Raw genomic sequence first — 14374 nt, 5'->3', positions numbered from 1 at the left:
TTCACAGTAATACATCTGCCTCCAGAAGATTATATCAAAGAATATGGCTTTTTCTGACATAATATATACAAGCCAGCATGCCACCTCATAGGGTTGTTGAGGTGGTTTGGCGTCTGGCATACAATAGGCACTCAATAGATGTCAGCTACGTCATCACCTCTAAAATCACTGCCGGGAAAGCTGAGAGGCCGGGGCCTGCCGACGGCACAGACACCTGACCTTGGCGTCAGGGAGCACCGACAGCCTGGGCTCCCTCCCGGGCCTGCAGCCCCTTCCTCTGCCCGGTCCCAGTCCTACCACACCCCCCATGCTGGTTTCCCATGGCTGCCGTAACAAATAATCACAAGTTTCATGTTGTAAAGCAACACAGATGTATCCTCTAGGTTTCTGTAGGCAGAAACCTGACACAGTCCCACTGCCTGAAACAAAGAACTGTGTTCCTCTCTGGAGGTTCTGGGGAAGGAGCCGTTTCCATCTTCTGGAGGCCGCTTGCGTTCCCTGGCCGCTGGCCCCTGCCCCCACCTTCAAGGCCAACAAAGGTGAGTGGCCTCCTCACGTGTCCTCTGACCACGTCACATCTCTCACTATTCTGCCCTGCCCCCCTCTTCACTTTCAAGGATCCTTGTGATTCCACTGGATCCACCTGGATAATCCAGGGTAATCTTTCTGGTTAGCAACCATAACCCCATCTGTCACCTTCACTCCCCCGTGCAGTGTCACCTCGCATGGTCATAGGCTCGGGGGTTAGGGCGTGGACATCTTTGGGAGGCCGTTACTCTGCCTGCGGCATCGCCAGGCTGCTCACCTGGCTGCACCGCCCTCCCGGCTGGGCTGAGCACCTGGCACTGTGGCCCAGTGGCCAGGTGAGAGCAGGAGTGGCTTGGGCGGAACCACACCCCAACCCCCGAAGAGCCATCCCAGAGCTTCTGCTGGAGGCCGGCCCTTTCCACAGCTCCCCCTGGGCTCCCCCTGGCCTGGCCTCCCCACCAGGCCTGCTGCCCAGTTTCCACCTCAGGTCCTCCGGTTGTCCCATGGGCATGAGCTGGGAATGTGTCTCCACAACCACACGTCCCACACGTCAGCACCGGCTCCTCCACAGACGGCCCTGTGCTCACTCTGCTCCTGCCCAGCCCACCCCACCATGACCCCTGCCTGGTTCCCCTGGACCCGGTGCAGTCTTCACTGCTCAGCCACGTGCCTGCTGTGTGCTCAGGTGCATATGGGCAGGGGGACCAGTGACCCCTGGAAATGGCCCCATGCGACGGTAGCATGGAGGGGGCAAGACTGGACACTTGGGAAGGTCTCTTTGGCCTCTGAGGATGCTGCAGCCCCACAATCCCAATTCCAGACACCCCTGTGATGACCAAAGAGGGGACCAGTGGGGGGGGAGCCCGGCCAGGAACCAGATCCCACAGGGCAGCTGGGAGGGCCTCCTGGAGTGGGCTTCCTGGTCTGTGATGCACTCTCCCAGCCTCCAGACGCAGGCCCTGCTGCCAGCACGATGGGGTGTTTCCACACCACCTCCCCTCGGCCCCCTGAGGTCAGGCCCTGGTTTGTGTGTCCCTGCAAGGCAGTGCCAGATGAACACACAGACAAGCTAGGGCTCCTCCGCTCACCGCCCAGCTCCCTGGGCTCCCAAACCAGCCACAGCAGGACCTGCCCTCCCTCTCCCGGTCACAGACACAGCCTGCCCAGGAAGACAATGAGGGCCAAGCCTCAGGGTCCCGCCCCCAGCACAAGCCCCTGCCAAGGCCCTGGGAGGCTCTGCCATGGGTTCATGTGGTCTCCGGGTTTTGTAAAATTAGCAAAAGGATTTTAAAAATTGTTTTTCTCAAGGAGGTCCCTCAAGTCCTGGATGAGCCCCTGCCCACCAGTCGTACTGGCCTGGCTTGTTTCTAGAACACTCCCTATCTCACATCCTGCCTCAGGGCCTTGCTGAAGCGGCTTCCTCTCCCAGCCTGCCCTGCACCATCTCCCATCTCCCATCTCCCCGAAGGCCGAGTGTAACCTCCCAGCCCTGCTGTGCGAGTTCCATCCCCCCGTCTGGGTGTCCAGTTCCTTGTCTCCAAAGCAGGGGTGGAGGGAATACCCACTTCTCCGGGGTGTTGGGGGAGAGAAGACGCCTGAGACCTGGCTCCCAGGGAGGCTCAAGAGCCAGGATTTCTCCCCACCCCAAGCTGTGAAGGGGGGAGCCTGGACTTCCGGAGGAAGTGGGTGGGGGTACTCAGGAGCCCCTGCTGCCGTGGGGCCAAGGTCGGCCCCCTAAGCCTCACTTTCTTCATCTGTAAAGTTGGTTCATCAGGCTGTGGGTGACGCTGGGTGACGGATACGAAAGCATCTGCAGCTTGTGCTGGCTGCGTCCTTAGGTGATTATGCCAGGTTCATCTGCTCACTCGCTTTCTTGTGATCCACTGTGGTCTGGGAATCAGTCTCACTTGGTCTCCGTTCCCACCCTGACAGTTTATTGCCTTGGTCTACTTCAGGATTTTTTTTTCCCCCCAAAGGAGTCTTTTTTTTAAAATTCCGTTTTATTGAATTTATTGAGATTGTTCACAGTACCATCATATAGTTGTGCATTCATCACCACAATCTTTGAACATTTTTGTTACGCCAAAAAAAAAAAAGAATAAAAGTAAAAAAGAACACCCAAAATATCCCATTTCCCTACCCCCCTCCCCTATTATTCATTCAATTTTTGTCCCTATTTTTCTTCTCATCTGTCCAGCCTTGATTCTTGAAGACCACTGTATAACTATATAGCTTACACAGTGTGACCATGTGATTGTGAAAACCTTCAGAGCTTTTTAAGGTGTCAAAGGCTGTTGTTTTGAGATACCAGCTGCCCTTGGGTTGCCTGGAGAGGTAAGTGCGGCTTCCTCCTGCCAGGGGGAGGCCAGGCCTGACTCCAGAGGCCCCCAGCTCAGAAGAGGCCCTGCCAAGGGACCCTTGGGGGTCAGTGCAGTGGGACGAGGTCTTTAAGGTCCCAGACGCTCCCTAACTCGGGTGGCAGATGTGACTGGGTCAGCACAGGCGATCCCTTCTGGGGCTGGGGCATCTCTGGGGCATTCTCCACCCCTCCCAGCATCTGGCCCATCTGGGCCTGTGGGGCACAGGCCGCTCTCCCCACAATTACAGTCCAGAACCACAGGAGGAGGATTCAGGAAAGCTACAGCAGGACAACTGCTGGAAGCTTTCACACTGTCTGAAAAGACAAAGGCTCACGGAACACCATCAGATGAAATTGGGAAGTGGGCATGTGCACACACACACCAGGGACCTCCGAAGTCTGTCAGAGAGCAAGAGTTTAAGGGGCTGCAGAATTAGTGAATGTGTCACCCAAGATGTCAGATGGATGTCAGCTTAGAGTCCACTCACCTTTTCAGGGGACACTAGTGATGGGCACAAATGACCTGGAAAATGAGCCATTTTGCACACACAGGACACCCCTGACAGATAAGCTAGTGTGTGATAAAGGGCTGGCCACACCAAACACGAGACAAAGGGGAAGAGACAGGAAGGGTGAGTGGTCAATCAAGGAAGACTTCCTGGAGGAGGGGGTCTGACAGGCTCAGTAGAAGGGGGGTAAATGGAGCAAGGTGAGAGGGCATGGGGGCGGGGTGGGGTCAGCCTGGCTGTGACCTTGAGCCTGGCGGACACCGACACCCCTGAGCCATGGGAAGCAGAGACCTCCACCTCAGGACAGGTCCGCACTGGCCCTGCACACCCTTCTCCCAGGCCCCAGATCCTGGGTGCTTTCCCCCTGTCTGAATCAGTCCCATGTTTCAGAAAAGGCAGCGGCTTACCAAACATCACCCAGAACAGGGGTGGCAGGGCCGGGCCTGGGACTCAGGACTTCAGTTTTAAGCAGCAGGTCTGCTGCAGGGTGGTGGGCCCGCCCTTCTTGCCCCCAAATAGTTGACCGGCAGCTGCAAGGGGCAGTGACAGCACGGTCAAGGTCAAGGTTTCACAGGCTGCTGGTCTGGCTGCAGCCGGCAGGGGGCAGCTGAGCCTGCCCTTTCCTTCTCTGGCTCAGCAGCCAAAGGGGCGAGCGGGCACCACCCCGCAGCAATCTAGGCACTGGGCTGGATGGAGGTCATGCCAGGGCAGGATGTGGGGTGTGTGGGCCTGACACTGCATGCCCGCCACCCCTACCCATCCCCCCTTGCCAGGCAGACACCCTGGTTCCTGCCCATCTCGTGCCAGGACCGGCAAAGCCCGGCCCGACCTTCCTCCTGCCGCCAAGTCCAAGATGGGGGCACCGAGACCCATCGGAGCACTAGATACATAGATACATAGGGGGTTCCTGGGCTTGGTGACCCAACCCATGTTTTCCAAAACTTAGGATCCATCTCCTGAAAACAGACTCTGCAGCGGTGTAAATTTTTTTATGTGTAGAGTCAAACATTTTGAACCAGGGCCGTTGGGGGAAATCCAGGAGGTGGGGTTGCGACACTCCCTCCCTACCGGCGCCACCCAAGCGCACGGGAGCAGACTGTCCCAGGCCCCAGCCCAGGTGGCCCCGCGCCATTCCCGGCTGTCCCCGCCCTTCCCGGCAGCCCCCACCCCCTCCACACACACACACACACAGCCCTCCAGCTATTTTAAACTGCTCGACATAAGTACAATTTACAACAGGGAGAATGACAACGGTCCCAGCTCCCCCCCCCCCCCCCCCGCGCCCTCTGCCCCTCTGACCTTGGCATGTGGGGGTGGGGGTTGGGGACACTGGGGACACTGGGCCAGGGAAAGCAGAGACCTCCAATGCAACTCAAGGTCAACAGCCTCTAAGGGCTGGTAAAACAACTCATGGGGGAGCTCGCCGTGCCCCGCAGAAGGTCTGGCACCACACACTGCTCCAATCATGGGTGGCACTCTTTTGGGCTGGGGGAGGTGGGGGGGAATAGAGCAGAAAAGCGTCTTTTGCTGAGGTTCAAAGACAGTCTGTCCCGCCACCGCCCAGGAGGAAGTGAGGCCAACAGGCCTTTACAGCGCTAGTGCTCCGGAGAGTCACTGTGGGGCAAGGAAAGTTCCAGGCCCGAGGCCGTCGCCAGTGGCACGGACCCACATGCAAGTGGCGCCTCCTTTGGGGAGGTGGTGCTGGCGGGCCCTGGAGTGGGATTTTGGGGGAACTTGTGTAAACTAGGGGTTGGAAATAGTTGACGTCAGCTCCTTGCCAGGCTCCCTGCCCAGGGGAGCTGGCGCCAGGGTTCCTAGTGGGTGGGGTTTGGGGAGGAGGCTGGAAAGGCGGGCTCAGGCCAAAGTGCAGAGTCTTTGGAAGCTGGGTCTCGCTCACTCAGCAGCAGGGGCCCCCGGAGGTCTGGGGGCGACTGGAAGGGCGCAGCAGTGGGATGGAGGCAGGGCCCACAGGACCAGGGGGCTGGGAGGGCCCAGCCCCTGAGCAGGGCAAGACTGGGGAGGAGGCCACATGGGTCTGGTGAGGGGTGTGACCTGAGCAGAGGACATCAAGAGCCAGGGAGGAGACCATGAGCCAGTGCAGGAGTTGGCAGAAGGGGAGCTTGGGCAAAGCTGGGGACGAGGGGATGTTCAGAAGTCAGGGTGCCACGGGCTGGGATAAGGGGTATGCGCAGGATGTTCAGGGGGTGGGGGTGGCAGGGAGCCCTGGGAGATCTGAGCGCAGGGGACTGACTCCAGCAAAGTTGTTTTCAGGAGACGTGGAGACTCTTGGCCCGAGGCACTGGCAGACCTGCTGGCCCTAGACGGGGGAGGCCTCAGTTGGATCTGCCCCCTACAGTGGGGAGGGAAGGGCGTCAGGGTGTGAGACCCCACAGGCCCTCTGCCCTCCACGGGAGACAAGGGTCAAATGTCAGGGACCCTCTTATCGACTTAGAATCCCCTACCCCCTCCTCCCTTGGCTCCTTCCTACATTTTGGCTTCCATGGGCCAAAAAAATGAAAGCACAAAATGCAAACTTGGGCTGGATCCATCTACTTCTTTATTTTGAGGGTAGGGTGGGGGAGGGAGGTTTTGTAACTCATGATCTGGGGTGTCTCCACCTTCTCAAGTGTCTTCTGTGAACATCTGGCCAAAAGAGGCTTTTCTTTGTTCGCTTGGCCCACAGCTCGAATCTGTGGAAGCCACTGGCTCCTTCTCCTTGTCTTGTGACCTGGGTGCCCAGGGCTCCGGGCCAGCAGATCTGGGCCTGTCATCATGGGGTGGGGGGTGGGGGTGGCGGCTGCAGGTGGCCCGTGAACCGTTCCCTTTCTTCAGTTGGCCCACAAACATTTACCCAGAGCCTCACCTTCTCAGTGACCTTCACAAAACATAAACCATTCAGTCGACAAATTTTTACTGGATGCCAACTATACGCCAGGGCTCTGCTGGGCACAGGGAACAAGAAAGAGGAACTGCTGGTCCCTGAGGAGTTCAGGCTCCAGTGGGGGCGAATGTAATTAATACCACTGAATTGTAGATTTGCAAGTGGTTAAAATGAGAAACTGTATTTTGTGTATATGTTACCACAATGAAAAATTTAAAAAGTTTTCCAGTGGGCGAGGAAGACAATGCAGGCACACACACAGAGGTGGGGAAGAGGATGCGGGTTTTAGAGCCCTGGTCAGGGAGGCCTCATGGAGAAGGTGACCTCCCGAGGGGGGCCCAGAGCAGCTGGGGGAGGATTGGGCAGGGCAGACCAGGAAGGTGAGGGTGAGGAGGGCCCTCAGGAAGGAGGAAAGCAAGACAGGGAGAGGTCAAGGACCTGCCCAGGGTCCGACCAAGAGGTGGTGGCAGATCAGGCTGGAGCCCACCCCGAGCATCGGCAGAAAGAGACCAGCTGGGGTTGGGGTGGGGATGCAGGTGGCTCATGCTGCGTGGGGTGGGGGGACTGCAAGGTGGGCAGCCAGCACGCAGTGACTGAGCTGAGGGGCTCAGAAGAAACATCTCAAAGGGTGAGCCCAAGGTGACCCAGGAGATCACAGCTCTGGAACTGGACCTGTGTTTGTGGGGGTAGGGAGACCGGAGTTCTAGCACATTCTCTAGGGGCAGCAGCTGCAGCGACACTGTCATTATCCTGCACTGGGTGCACGCCTGAAGTGCTACCCTCTGCTCCTCTCCTTTTTCCAGGGGCGTGTGTGTGTGTGTGTGTGTGTGTGTGAGAGAGAGAGAGAGAGAGAGAGAAAGAGAGAGAGAGAGAGAGAGAAACCAACAGAGCTGAGCTGGCTTCAGAGCAAGATAGGGAGGCCAGCCCGTCACCAGGAAGCAGTGATCTTAACTGCCTTAGCCATGAGAAGGTGCCCCAAGACGTGGCCCTGACCCTAGAATCCGGATGTGGGGCCCCTTCCTGTCCTTCCTTCCCCCTCCAGCCCCCAAGCCCCGAAACAGGCGCTGCCCAAGAAAAGAACAGGCCGCAGCCACCAGCCCAGGCAGGGCATACCCCCCACCGCAGCCCCACCCAGGGATCCAAGCCCTCTGTTTACTGCTGTTTTCTGGAACAACTTGTTTTGGTCCAGAGAACTGTGCTGACTCACAAGCCGCCCCACCCTCCTCCTCCCCCAGGGTGGAGGGATTTTCAGCATTAGGTAAACACAGACATTGGGAAGCACAGCCTGGGCCCCCTAAGGCAGGATGAAGGTGCTCCTGTGTGGTTTTCCACACTCACCTCATCTGTCTTCAAAATACTCTCCTCTCCTGAGGAAAACTAGTGGAAACCAGCAGAGGTCCTTCTAAACAAGGACCCTCTGAAGCTGCCATCTTGCCCTTGAAAAGCTGGGTGGCAGGGGCAGCTCCAGACATGGGCCACAAAAGAGGGCCCTATCTCCTTGTGTGCTGCAGAAACCTGTGCTTTGTGCAATGCTAATTCCACTTACCATGTAAGGTGGTGTGTTTCTGGGACATGAGAATGAAACCTGAATGAGGGAGACTTTTAGACACCAGGCAGCGAAGAATAAGATAACACATGGAGATGTGCTGCGAAGCAGTGGCCAGGTAGTGACTGCTTGCCTATCAGATGCCAACTCTTAAAAAAAAGGGGTGGTGGGGGGTGGGGGTGGGGGTCTGACTCCACAGCCTGGAACTGAGAAGCAGCAGGGAGTCACTGGCATGATCTCATACACCCCTCCCAGCTTTCTAGAGCATTCTGCCAGGCCATTCCCTGTTTCCACATCGTTTTTTCAGGTTAGGTCTCCCCACCCCAGCCCTCCCCTGGAACTGCTGCCAGGGTGAGACTCCTGGAGAAGGGTGAGCCTCCAGATTCTTTCCCTGGCAGGAGATGGGCTAAGCAGCTGCGGGTGGACAGGCCCGGGCTTGCCGCCCGCTCGGCCTTGCATGCTGAGGGTCAGATGACGAGGAGTCATCAGCTTTCCGAGAACTGCAGGGAGGGGCGCGGCAGCTGGGCCCATGCCCGCCTGCAGATGCCATCTTACGGAGGCAGAGGAAAAATAGCTTCACTGGCTTCCTCCCAGTTGTCAAGGGAGCGTCCTCTCCTGGGGTGTTTTTGTTTGGGGTGTAGGCAGGTACCCTGGGGAGGAGACTTCCTGGCAGGCAGTTGGTCCAAGACGCCATTCCCAAGTCTGGTTACTCAGAGGAGGGTCCTTCCACCCTCTGCTTCAAGGGCACAGCTCGGGGGCGGCTCCTTCCCACGCTGGCAGGGAAGATGCCCACTTCGCTTTTCAAAATCCTCAGTTTCCCACCAAGCGCTCTGGTCCTGCCGGCCCTGGCCAAGGGGACAAGAGTTCAGTGTTTGCCTTGCTTCTGGAAGGGGGAGTACCGCCCGCAGTCATTAAAACGCCCCTTGAGGCCCATCCCAGGTTGTAATCACCCCCAACAAACTCAGTTTTTAAAAAGTCACCTTTCCCCCTCATCCCACAGGAAAACGGATTGAAAAACCTAAAGACTAGATCTAATTGCTGTGATTGCTCAGGGCTGCCCTTTTCGTCACGGAGTTACATTGACTGTTTTGTGGACAAAATCTCCCTTTAAGCTATTTTGCAACTGCCTTTTTTCCACTTAATATGTCAAGAACTCATCTCATTAAATATATCCCAGGAAGGATTTTTTTTTCCCCCTAATGAAACGCTTCGAGCCTCCGGGCCCCTAGTAACCGAGAGTAACAAAACCATGACAACGCCCTTCAAGCAACTTGCTTGCAACCATTTCTTAAAAGTTTTTAAAATTATTTTTGAAACAAAATCACAGCAGGGCTTTTTAACCGGAGAAAACAGAGAAGCACAGGAGCGCCCGCAAGGACATAAACGCCGCCCGGAAGCGCAGCGCGACCCTCGCGTCCCCGCCAGCCAGGCGCCGCCCGCCCCCGCGCGCCTCGGCGCTGACGTCACCGGCCGCTCACGAGGCCGAGCCGCCGCCCGAGGAGTCACGCGCCCGCCGCCCCCATCCGCCGCGGCCTCCGGGAGCGATGCGCCCTCTGCAGAGATCCCTCCGCCGCCTGGAATTTTCCAGACCTCCGCCGGCCCTTCTTTCGGGCCCCTGCGGGGCGCGGTGGCCTGAGGCGACCTCAGCAGTTCTCTTCGCCCCTCAGAACAGCGCCCCCCCCATCCCCCGCCCTCCTCCACCACGCAGCCCCCTTTCTCAGGGAACAGTGTTACCGCGCCCTGCTGTTACCATCACCACCACCTGGAATGCTCCCCCCAAATGTGACCTTGAGATTTGTCGTTGATCCCAGAAGGCACTGCCAAGTGGGGGTGGGGCGGGGAACCTGAAGGGGTGGTCACCGTGGGAGACAGTGGCCCGCCCTGGGTCGTCTCCCCAGGTAGGGGCGGGGTGGGTGGGGGAGGGACTTTTTTTCTGGTGGCAGTGGAGGAATCGTCCCGTTGAGCAATGCCCCGGGTGATGCGGCCCAGGGCTATAAAAGCGGAAGTTGTGCCCCGTCCAGCAGGAGTTAGTTTTAGGGAGGGTTGCGCGCTGGGCTTAGTTGTGTGGGAGGAAGTGGCCAGTTGAGGGCCTGAGCTGACAGATGGGGGAAGAGAGCAGAGTTAGGGGGGTCTTGGGAGGTCGGGGAGAAGGAAGGCTGGAGAGGGGAGGGGACCTGGAGAGAGCCTGGAAAGAGGACAGCAAGGTTCCGGGCCGGGCTGGCCCTGCTGGCTGCTGGCCCTGGGGTGCCCGGGTCGGAGTGCGGGAAGGAAGGCAGGGAGTCAGGCGGAGGAGGCCTAAGGGGTCCCCAGCCCTCGAAGGGGCAGGCGGAACCGGGCAGTAGCTGCCCTGGAAATGAGAGGGAAGGCAGGAAGTGGGGCGCAGGGCTGCAGGGGGGCCAGGAAGGCAGACCTAGAACTCGTGGATACCAGCGGCCCCTTTTCTTTCCAGACTGAGGGTTGTGACCCCGCCTGGGGATGAGGCCTGGTCTCGTGGAAACTGCACCTAGTCTCGTGGGGCTGACAGCACAGCCCAGGGTGGTATGTAATGGTGGCTAAGCCTCCGGCTACAGCCCGGTGGCACCCAGGCCTGAGTGTGAGGTGAGGCCCCTGGTCAGCGGTGAGGGGGTGGTGAAAAGTGATTCAGGGGCTAAGGTGCCACCTTAGGGGGTGACTGGTGCGGCGCCCAATGCATGGGACAGACGGGGGCTGCTGAGGCAGGGTGTATGTGTCCGTGGACAAAATTGACCGAAGCTTTATTTTCCAGGTGGCAGTGCTCTCCTTTGGACTTTCCCCTCTAGGTTTGAAGCTGTTCTCTTCTGTGAGCTCACCCTGCCCTTCTTCTTCCCTTTAATTCTCTTGAGAGTATCCATTCTCTTAAAAACTTGCTTCTGGTCATCCGGTAAGCCCCGGGGAGGTAGCTACAGCCCCTGGTGGAGACAGAATTGCTGGTAATAACGAAAGAGATAGTTTCCCTGCTCTGGGTGGGGCCGGGTGGTGAGCCCCACTCCAGGCCCTCGGAGCCTGCCTGTGGAGCGGGTCGGGATTGAAGGTGGCGATGGTAGGAGCTAAGGGCTGTGAATTTGATAAAAATGCCTCATGGACCCTGGTTTGTTGCTGTAGCGCTCGTCATGGTGATCGGATGGCACCAGGAGAAATGGAGCCCCTGGCCAGTGTCCTGAGTCGTAGCAATGCAGGAGGGGAGCCCTGAAGGAGAGAGCCCGCCTAAATTGATGTCTGCAGATTCAGTTTCCAGAGGCTTAGGAGGAGGAAGCTCTCCAGTGTCATGTTTCCAGGCCTGGCCCAGGATGCCCTGTATTCGGGAGGCTGCCATTAAGGTTTTCAGATGAGCTTATGATTGGCGATCTTTAAAAAAAAGCAACCCCAGAGCAGATGCACCCGCCCCGATCTTCAGCAGATGTATTGGTTTGAATTGAATGTCGCATCCGGCACACCAGCCTCCAGGCACCCCTTCTTTTCTCAGGGGTGGAGGTTTTTTCATATGCTGCATCTTCTAAATTGAGCCACCCTTCATATTCTTACTACTAGTTTGTTGCTACGAAGGTTCGAGAAGATTCTAAGCTGTTGAACATTTTAACGTTGATGCTACAACACGTGATGCCTTGTAGATGAAGCTTGCAGTTGGAGCCCCAGTGACCCCTCTCACCTACCTCCTGCCTGCCTGTGCATTGGTCCAAGGGATTTTTAGTGTGATGATTTAACCTGTGTGCTGGGGAAAGCTGTTAAAGTTCTTAGTGGTTAAGCAGATGGAATATTTAGATGAGATAGACTGGTAAATTGGGGGTGGGTGGGTGGTGGTGGTCATTGTGTTGTGCTCAATCTTGAGAAGGGTACAAGTTGGTCATCCCAGATTCTGTGTGTTGAAGACAACGGATCTAGTTTCGGCCTTGGGATCAGCACTGCAGATTATCTCCAGTGATGTGTGATTCATCTTGCTCCGTGTATTTTTAACTTGAATTTTACTTGATTAGATTTCAAAGTACTTTTGGCATTCAGATGTTAGATCCTTGAGGTGGGGGTTGTGGGGAGAGGAAGGCTCAGCTTGGTGCAGGCCTGGGCAGGGTAGGGGTGGGAAAGGGGAGAGCTTTGGTTAGGTTTATAGCACAGAGGTTGGGGGCGGTGGAGAATGAAGGAGATTATCTGGAGAAGAAAGAATCAGGCAGAGCTCTGGGGGGATTTATTTAGTATAGCTCGTGAGCATTGAAAATACTAGTTAATTCCTGAAAGTTGTTGATGCTAGTTAAATTGTTGCTTTGGAAGCAACCAAAGTTGCTTGGAAACTAGTTTCTAAAGGGCTCAGAACTTGGCTGCTAAGTGGCAGTAAAAAAAAGCAAAATTGTTTTGCTTTGCTGCAAGTGGGAAGACTCTGAAATAACTGAAAACCTGAACATCGCTCTTAAAAGAAGTGTCAGAAACCTAAATTAGCAGGAGATTAACATGCTTAACTGCTTTGCAAGCTTCCTAAGTGGTTTATCTGAAGCTGTGATGATAGGGAGCATTAAGTCTTAAAGTCTTCCAAATGCCCCAATTGTGGGCTGATAAGGTATTTAAGTTTAGGATTTTGGTGTGCACCTAAAATGAGATTAGATGTAGTTTTTTGGGCTTGTAACTCATTTTTTGTCACAGATATTTTGTGATTGAAAATTCTATACAAAGTGAAATGAAACATTTCTAAGGAAATTTTGTATGTGTATGTTGTCCTTGTGATAAATACTTTTTTTTTTTTGTCTTTTCTGTGTTGTGGATCAGTATTAATAACAGCCAAAGATTTGTTTTTATTTTTTCAAAACCATAGCCATTGTAAGATAACTGAAGTCTAAAGTTACTTGTAATATCTGGTAGCAAACAATGTATGTACTCATGCTAAGTTTAGAGTGAATAATCCATTATGTTTCTAATTTGAAAAGTGTTTCATTTTGTGCTTTGGAAATGGCCCAGAACTACAGGGGAAACTTACCAGCCAAAACCACTTTGGGATGGGGTAAAGAGGAAGAGGGGTAGGGAAAGCCTTTCCTAGACGTGGTCTATTTGTAAACATTCTGAGAAAGATCTGAAAATCCTTTGTTGGGATAATACTTGGAGATGGGTCTATCGGATTTATAAAGTAATGCCATTTCGATCATGTCTCCCTCTCAAAATTTACTTAAGAATCTATACATGGTGCCCTTGGGATTTTTTCTGTCTACTGGGTTTTTGTAGTTTTTTTATTTTAATGTTAAAATGTTGGCGTGGTAGTTCTTAACTGGTGACTTGGCATGATACAATTTCCGTCATTGGAATTTTAAGAGTCTTAGTCATTCGTGTGTGGGGAAATGTGTGGGTAAACTTGTGAAACTGAAACTGCAAGGTGGTTAAAAGTTCTTGTATGCTGCTGTGTTTTGTAAGAACTGGCCGTATTGCATCATGTACATGAAATGAAGTACTAATCATGTTTTCCCTTCACAGCACAAATAAAGGTTTTGAGTTCTGAGCTCCTAGAATCGTTGTATTGCTATGTTATATTTTTCGACATTTTTCCTTTCTGTAAATCAAGTTACCTTCATAAAGAAGCTAGATATGCCTTCATATTTTAGATTTAGGCCTAGATTGACTTCCCTGGAGCTACAAGTAATTGAGACCATTCGGTAGAGTGTGGTAACATCAAACAAAACGGGTTCGTCCTGGACGTGGACAGTCTCCAGGCTGGTGGGCAGGGAGGGTGTTCTGTGCACTGTTGGCAGTTGATAGCAGTTGTGCAAAATGTACTGAAACAAGTATCAAGGTGGGGGAGTATCGTTACCTGAATATTCTGGACCTTTGGTTAAAATTTCCAAATGATGTAATTAAAAAGGAGACCTATTTCTATTTCCATTTACTTAAGGGAATGGCCTAAATAAGAACAGATTGAAATGGTAATGTTTTTCCCATATTTGCAATCTTTGGGAAGGGAGGATGTATCTGGGATTTGGGTCTCAATACACAATTCTAATCTTATTAAAGTGTTTGGTTTAACATTTCTTTTGGTGAGTGGAAATGCTGGGCTTTTCTAAGTGCTATACTAAACTAAATGGGCAAAGGTTATGTGGAGCAGTGAGGAGACTCGTGGGAATAACTAATTCCTTGTACTGATGTTCTGTGTTAACTCTTTGGGGCTTTTAAGATTTGGCTTCACAGGAGGCAAACTTTGGGCTCAGAATTGGAACAACTGCCAGCTTCTGTGCCAAAAATGATGCAGAGAAGTTTGTGCTGAATAGGGGTGTTTTCCTGTGAAGGGGAGCTAAGCCCTGGAAAGGGAGAGGGAAGGGCTGTGACCAAAACAAAGGATGCATGGCAGAAGGAATTCTCTCCCAAGAGATCACCTCTTGGTCCTGGCTCTTTTTGTGTGTCTTGTTTGCTGGCCTGCCGCTCCTTAGTGAACCCACGTGCTACTGAGAAATGGGCTAAGTGCAGCTAGGGGAAGAGGCCCTCTGGTGAGGCTCATGGTGCTGTAGCTTGAGTGTTGGCAGGTTCCAAGGGTCCTTTTCCTGCTTGCCACCTCTTTCTTTCCCTGATCC

General features: G+C 54.3%; 1 long non-coding RNA gene across 1 annotated transcript; it reads left to right on the top strand.

Annotated features, from left to right (window-relative positions):
- Window positions 1-9906: 9906 nt before the first annotated feature.
- LOC119535748 lies at window positions 9907-13321 on the top strand. Its single transcript, XR_005217284.1, has 2 exons — window positions 9907-11158; window positions 11370-13321. It is a non-coding gene; the product is annotated as an uncharacterized LOC119535748 (long non-coding RNA).
- The last annotated feature ends 1053 nt before the right edge of the window (window positions 13322-14374 follow it).

This window comes from Choloepus didactylus, chromosome 6, assembly GCF_015220235.1.
Source record: "Choloepus didactylus isolate mChoDid1 chromosome 6, mChoDid1.pri, whole genome shotgun sequence".
NCBI classification, from domain to species: domain Eukaryota; kingdom Metazoa; phylum Chordata; class Mammalia; order Pilosa; family Megalonychidae; genus Choloepus; species Choloepus didactylus.
Note: the sequence above shows the minus strand (reverse complement) of the source record. Positions and strands in the feature narration are given on the sequence as shown.